An 8,285-nucleotide genomic window follows, 5' to 3' on the forward strand; every position below is an offset into this window, starting at 1 on the left:
TGTCAACCAGGTAAGATTTTATCAACTCAGGGATATGTTTCCAGAATGAGGGATATGTTGCTTGTATTAAAGCTGAAAACTTACCTCTATTTCTAATTCTGTTGTGAGATGTGTGAATTTTACATTAACCTGTCCCTCATGTTGTATTCATTTGTTACTGCACTAAACCTATCAAAAAGGCCCAACCCTATTATGATCCAACACACACAGAAATTCACATTAATAGAGCCCTAACACATTTCTCTACTGTTGAAATTATTTACCTGTTTTAAGGCTCAGTTCAGAAATGCAAACTAGATGTGATTGGCATCAGTGCCAATGTGGAGTCTGAATATGTTGTAAAATCAAAAATTTGGACCGCAGACCAAAAAGATGCCTCATCAAAAATGTGCTGCTAGTCTATGTGCTGTGGACAGCTTTATTGTTAACATTATCATTATGCAGATTAAACAGTATTTTACTGTTATGTCTTATCACAACTGTTCAATATTTAATATATCTGTGCTAAACACACAATCAGACAAATGTGTATAAAAAAAAGGGGCACCAGGGAACTCCATGAACAATCTACAAACTTCCACATATTTTCTCCATAAAGCAGACCAGAGTCATTTATAGCGCCCGTGATGCTGGCAGGAAGGTAGATGAATTGGTGTCTATTGCAGTATTGTTATGATGTAGCATTCACAGTCACATTTATATAGCACCACTAAATGGATCTTGAAGGAAGGAGTACGAGTTTCTTGCAAAAATATGTGGTTGGTTTATATACACCAGATCTACAAACAAGTGTTCTCAGAGTTATTTTAAACCGTAAAACAATTAACAAGGTTCTCTGTGAAGCCAATAAACTACAACTGGCTATTCATATTCTACTTTAGCAATGAATGTAGCCATGTAGAAAGTTAACAATGACACTTAAGAAGAAAAGCAAAGGTTACTCAGTAACATTAAGACTGCAGTTAGTGTCATCTCTAACCCTAGAGAAATATGTAAAGCATTCAATAAGCATCACTGCCAACACACTACTCAAACTGATGCACGAATGTCCTGCCCCCTCCTGATCAGACCTCGAGTTGTTACCAGGTTCATTTGTTTGATCTAGTCTCACTAGGTGAGATCTTCAGTACTATCAAACAAAAACCAAACTCTCATGTGGTTTTGAAGGCATATCTGATAACCTGCCCAGAGAATTCTGTCATCAAAAGACTAAAATGTGTGTACTTTGCATGTTCACACTCATATTTCATTCCATTTTTGGAGCATCTCAGCTCAAGAAGTGTTCTGTATGTGAAGAACATAGCGGTGTATGGCACATGGGAGTTTTACATAACAAAATATCTAAAACAAAGTTGGAGAGATAAAAATTCAAAAAAAGTAATAAACTTCACGACTTTCTATATAGCAGAACAATTAATGGTTGAGTAAAATTAAATGAGTGTCATGTAACTGCTTTTTACAGCAGTTCATTACTTATGAACACAAAAATAAAAAAAAGAAATTCAGATTCCAGTAACTGTGGTAGAACAGCTATGCACTGTTTTATTTTAAGAAACAATGAAAGTTTGCTGAAGCATTTCTTTTGCGGTGTTAATTTATGTGTCACTAAGTTTCATCTGAATGCAAACCCACTCAAATTTATGAGTCTTCAGTTATGTAAGCAACAAGCCATTCCCCAGAGAATGCATCACAATGATATAGGATTTTTCACCATAATACAATGAAGAATTGCTTAACATATACATACAGAATATATAAATTTATTTCATAAAACATTAAAATTATACAGTGAAATACGGATTAATCTGTCAGACAATGGGTTCTATAAACAAGGATTAGGATTTTTCATCACAATACAATGAAGAACTGCTCAAAATATACAGACAGAATACATAAAGTTTATTTGCATAAAAACATTACAGTTATACAGTGAAATACAAATTAATCTGTCAGACAATTTATTCTATAAATAACAGACTGCCTTTACATAATCTGAATTATTTTTATTCTTTAAATGTTCATCACAATAGCAGTGCATTTAATTATGTGGCTCTATCTGAATAATGAGTAGACAATCTTCAATGTTTTATTTGACATTAGTAGACATATCAGTTTTTACCAGAAGCAGATTGCTGTATGTCTATCAATGACTCATCACTTCTGCTCTACGGTATTAGTGGCCCCCTTTAATCCTAAAGTATTTACATTCTACAAGAACTTTCCAATAACATTTATACTACACAGTTTCTTTTATAATCCGCATTATCTGATATTTCACAGAAGCATTGGGATCAGCACAAATTCAGCAGTATTACATCAATACCACCATGTTGTTTGTAAGTAACAAGGAATATGCAATCGTAAACAGACTGGAATAACTTTATTTCTTAGTAGAGAAACTGAAAATATCAATTAGTGTCACAGTTGGTATTACAATAGTACTCTCTCCGATATTATTCCATGTTATTCAAAGTTTTCCAGTCAGCTGAGCAATTTTCGCTAATCACAGCAAGTGTGATAAAGCAAGAATAGGATTTGTAGTCAACATTGAAATATAAAAATCATTTAACAAACAAATAGACTGTGCAGATCCCCAGAGCTACTACAAATAAACGAAACACCAATAAAAACACAGCCAGAAAATATAAAACCACCAATGATCCATGAAGTATGAAGCTTAAACAGCACAAAAACAAAGCATGTTAAGAATAGTAAACATTTGCAGAACTGTGCAAACATGCCTCAGAACCAGCAAAGGAATGACACCAATGCATGGTTAAAATCTGGAGTAAATAACTACCAGAACATTGGACTGTAGCTACTATATGTATGTGACAAAACCATTCTAGTCTAGTCAATTTTGTACAATCACTGTACACATCAACTTGGACAGAAACTAAGAGATTACCAAGGAGTTTATAGACCCTGGAGAATCTAACAGGAATATATTATTTTGAAATTAGTAATGGATGTCTACAAAAGATGACAGCAAAAAGGAGTGAAAACCTTTGATGGCCTCAGGAAAGCCTATGAGGACACCCTTATCTTTTAATATTGGATATGCAAACAAACTTAGGACTTCATCCAAAATTAGTCAAAATTATAATATTAACCTTTACATACATACAATATGGATTCAAATCCAGGAAAACTTTGAGCTGTTAATGATTAAAACAGGGTAATGGTCTATTGCCACTACTCTTCAGCTGTTTGTAATACTTAATAAATAGTACAACAAAAATCCGAAGAAAATACAAATTCAAACCAAGAAATATTAAGCACTTAAATTGCTTGGGGTTTACAGTCTGTTCAGCATTACTTGCTGATATAAAGTCCACAGAACAAGTAAGAATAAAAAATATATCACAAAATCAGGATTCTTGAAAGGAATGTGATAGTAAAAGACACTAGTAAAATCCCTGTAAACAGAAAAGTGAAAGTAGTGAATCAATTTGTATCCTGTGAAGCAATTTGAATATCATATTTAGGAGAAATCATAACATATAATTTGAACAGAAAATCTGCTTGGCAAGAAAAAACCAATACAATTATAAAGGCTCAAAAGCTAATATGGTCTATATACAAAAGAATATCACTCTGAACAAAATTATGACAATGTGGTGTTTCACCCACAGATCATACACAAGTTAAACTTTTTAAAAGTATTTTAGAGACTTAGAACTTGTAGATAATACTGCCAGACAGAATTCCTATAATTGAAATAGCTGAGCTCCAACTAAGTACTTAACAGTTACATTATAACATTCTTTAACATTACGTGTTTTGTAAAGTAATCACTCAATCTGGAAAGCCTTTAACTGATTGTTTAAAATTTTTACTTCCCTTTATATTGCTTAGCTGTTGATTATGCTGGGATAGCCTCTATTCTTTCTCCATAGCCTGATTTACTGTCTTTTCAATTGACTTCCTTCACTTTGAGCTTCCGTGTGTAGTTCGTGACAGCACTTCATAACATTGACATCAGTGATATGATCAACAGAAAAAAGGAATACAAATGTATTGCAACCTCAGACTTAATTCTTAGACACTGAACATTAATCCTTCAAATTTGAAGTTACTAAAACTGTTAACAACCAGAGTGTATAATTTTATCTGATATGTGTTTTACTTCCATTTGTTCCCATATGATGGTGATGGGGCATCTGGTGCTGCTTTTACATTAGCAACTGTGCTGCAATCATGTTCCTCTTTGCCACACCAGTTCTATCACCTCTATTGTAGAAGCCTACTGCTAGTTCTTCAGCTGGTGTATCATTGTTCATATGTTCATTTATCAGCCATTCTGCACGTTTACCATGCAATTTACTTCATCAAAATACAACTTGTCTGGATCAGAAACTTAAAGACACTCAAGAGAATTACAAGTTATTTGTATATTAAGCTTACATCAGTAACATTTACAGAATATAAATGTAGCAAAATAATGAAATAATACAGTTATTGCATGTACCTTCGTTGTCTTCTAACGCCAAGTTATCTTCCACAGTGAGATTGTGTAGCACACTGCATGTTCGAATGAAGTGCAACACCTCATTCACATTCCTCAATTTTAAATGGTACAATTGTCCAAAACGCTGTTTTAACAGCCCAAAGCAGTGTTCTACCACCCCCCTGTTTCATGAGAGAGCCATAATAAAATCACATGGCACTTTGGACAAATGCCCAACCTTTTACGTTTTAAAATAATGATCCTTACAAACAACTAAAATTTTTAATATTGTTAAACAACTTGCTAGTTTAAATGAGCCTTGGGAAAAAATTCGACAATAAAAGGTTCGAAATATACTTAGTTTACTTGGTGACTGAATGGAAATTTAACATTGGGTTTCTGTCTGGTATCATCCTCATGATTGTTCAAAATATTTTTAAGTAAGCTGTCAGGACTGCAGTGTACAATACAATGTCTGAAACGTAATTATTCCGAGAATGTTGTCGGTTTCTACTTAACCCTACCATGATTTCCCTGTGAAAATACCGTGACCCCTGAAAAGCTGTGATAAACTAATTAGCAGTTTATTAAATATTGTAACATGTGTGGACCAGTACGAAAACCCGACTCTACCTAAATTTCTTGTACAAATTACAGAGAAGTATCAAGTCAACCCTCAATTACCGTAATTAATGTGAAAGCTCTGTGGTCTTCATTATCTGATGTTCGATGTAATAAGGCCCTTTTGACAAAACGTTTTGATACTGGGCATGTTTTACATTTTTAAACACACGTTTATACGAAAAGAACAAAGCTGACTATCTAATAATGTATGAAGTACACTTCACAACAGTTTAAAAATTTTAGTTATTTATTTATTTAGTCACTTTTTTTGGCGAAAAAAGAAGAAGAAACCAACTCTCATTTGTCTCATTTACTGTGTTCCCACTCTGTGCAATCCAATAATATGTGGCATTGTAAATTTTATATTAAACCTCTTAACTAACCTTTTTTCCTTCTTCGAGGAAAGGTTATTTTTATTTTATGTTGCAAAAAATTGTGTGCGTGCAGATGTAACAGCGGTGTATACACAAATGACGACACACATCAGCTGCCAACAGGACTACTTAACTTTGTAATCTGTCTCCTCTGCCCACAGAAACTGCTAAAATGTTGTAAGAATAAGTGGGACAAGAATCGATACAGCATACCTCACTGCAAGAAATTGCAAAAATTATTTGCTTTTTATATTAGAAAGACAGTGTCAAAATATTCAGAACATATTTGCGTCCAAGCTAAAATTCCGACGACGCAGGAAACAGAAGCCAAAACAGGGACTGCCCCGATTTGTTTACGAGATAAATTCCAGGAAGCAGGTGTGCTTCTGCTGTTCACTGACAACAGAGAAACAGGCGACAATGAAATTAAATTATTTTGCATTGTCGTTCTTTCATAGCACAGTTACGTCGAGTAATCCGCATCGCCCCGTGTTTAAAGCATAAATCTTTGTGCTTGTGTGCCGTGTTTAAAGTAAAGAGCTTTGTGCTCTTGTATACGGTGTAGTATGACTGAAACTGGACACAGTCTTTCTTCCTTTCCTTGTACAACTTTTTCTTTTGTTTTGACTGTTGGTTGACGATTTTGTAAATGCCATAAAACGAATCACAGTGAAAAAAAGCAAATGTCCAAAATTAAGTTGGGCGGCATTTCGGAAATTATCGAAGGAAAGGCGAAAACGAGAAGCCTATGTTCTAAACACGCTTGTCAGAGGAGGTTAATTTTTCGCAAAACATGTTGCTGCTTTGACTTCGAGTTCAAGAAGTACAGATGATATTTCTGGCACTGCAGCTGTTGTAAAAGAAGTGAATGCAGACAAATAAAAGTTAAAAATGAAGAAAAACAGATTGTTCCTGATTTCGAGTTTCACCAAAAAACTAAGTGTCGAGTCAGACATTACAAAAAGAAATGACCTCGTTAGTGATGATCCTGCAGAATGTTGTGTCAATGAAGTAACAATCGACATCCTCTTTACAATGTGGCATTAATCAGAATTGTAGCAGCGATTTTTCTAATACGAGAAGATCAATAGGCCATAAAACCAGATATTTGACCAAAAATGTATTTTACCGTAAACTTTTAAATAATGAATCAACTTTGCGTGATTTTCTAGTATACTCCTGTAGCACCGGTGCTGTTTTTTGTGCACCATGTAAATTGTTCTGAGGTAAGACCACGATTGCTACTAATGGTATTGCAGATTGGAAAAATATTTCTAATATTTTATCTCATCATGAGAATAACTTGAACACAAAAATTCTGAATTATCACTCGTAACAAGAAAAAAAGTCACTTGGAACAATAGATAACCATTTCAAGTCATATGTTGAGACAGAAAAAATGCACTGGAGCAGTCTGTTGAAAAGGCTGTTTGCAATAGTGAAGAAGCTAACATTTTTCTTGCAGAGCACATTGAACGATATGGAAATCCAGGGCAGGAACATACAAGTTATCTTTCTTCAACAATCTGTGATGTAATAATAGAGCTTTTTTCTGAACGAATAAAAAGAATTATATAAGTGAAATAAAACAGGCCAAATATTTCTCTATAATAGTAGATTCTACTGCTGACATTTCACATATTGATCAATTATCTTTCATATTAAGATATGTGAACCAGAATGGGGTATCTGTTGAACGTTTCCTTCTGTTTTTACCAAACCCGGGACACAAGTCTGAAAACTTAGCTGAGGCCATACTAAAAGTCCTGTCTACAAATTCCACTGATATTACTGACTGTAGAGGCCAGTCATATGACAATGTCAGGAACCTACAACGGTTTGCAGCACCCATTACAGAACGAAATCCGAAAGCGCTTTATGTGCCTTGTGCAGCACATTCTTTGAATTTAGTCGACACTAGTGCTGAAAGCTGTTGTCGGGAAGCATGTTCATTTTTTAATGTAGTGCAAAACGTTTATAACTTTTTCTCTGCTTCTACATAATGCTGGCATAAACTTCTTTCTTTCTTGAAACCAGAAACCAAAACGGTAAAAGTTTGAAACTTCCTGGCAGATTAAAATTGTGTGCCCGACCGAGACTCGAACTCGGGTTCGAGTTCGAGTCTCGGTCGGGCACACAGTTTTAATCTGCCAGGAAGTTTCATATCAGTGTACACTCCGCTGCAGAGTGAAAATCTCATTCCAGTAAAAGTTTATCAAAAAGATGTTGGTCAGCAAGAAAGGAAGACTGTGTAGGTCTATGAAAACTGGGAGGGCGTTATCAATGACCTCACACATATTGCCAATAATACATTTGGAAAACCACTTGTGCCAATTGAGGCTTCAGCTTTATTGAATAAACTCAGCAGACTAGAAACGGTTTTGGTGACGACAGTTTGGAAGAACATACTCCAGAGATTTAATAGTGTAAATCTGCAATTGCAAAGTGTAAATATTGATACTAAAATAGTGAATGAATTATATGAATCACTTGTAGGATTTATTGCATCTATTCGTGCCAGGTTCGTCTATTATGAAAAGAAATCCATGGAGATTGTGGCTGATAAAGACTATGAATGCACCTATAAAAGATCACAGAAACGCAATCTTCATGATGACGAAGAAGCGCACTCTGAAGAAGTTTTTCTGACTGGAAGGGAAAAATTTAGAGTCAAAACATTTCTGTCAGTACTCGACAACTTGTACGCCGAATTAGTGAGGAGAATGGAAAGGTATCGAACACTGTTGGGCTCCTTCACAGTTTTCAGTAACGTTAAGAACAGGTCACCTGACGATATTGCTGAACGTGCAACATAACTCCAGGCATCATATAACACA

Source organism: Schistocerca serialis, chromosome 2, assembly GCF_023864345.2.
Source record: "Schistocerca serialis cubense isolate TAMUIC-IGC-003099 chromosome 2, iqSchSeri2.2, whole genome shotgun sequence".
Classification (NCBI taxonomy): Eukaryota; Metazoa; Arthropoda; class Insecta; order Orthoptera; family Acrididae; genus Schistocerca; species Schistocerca serialis.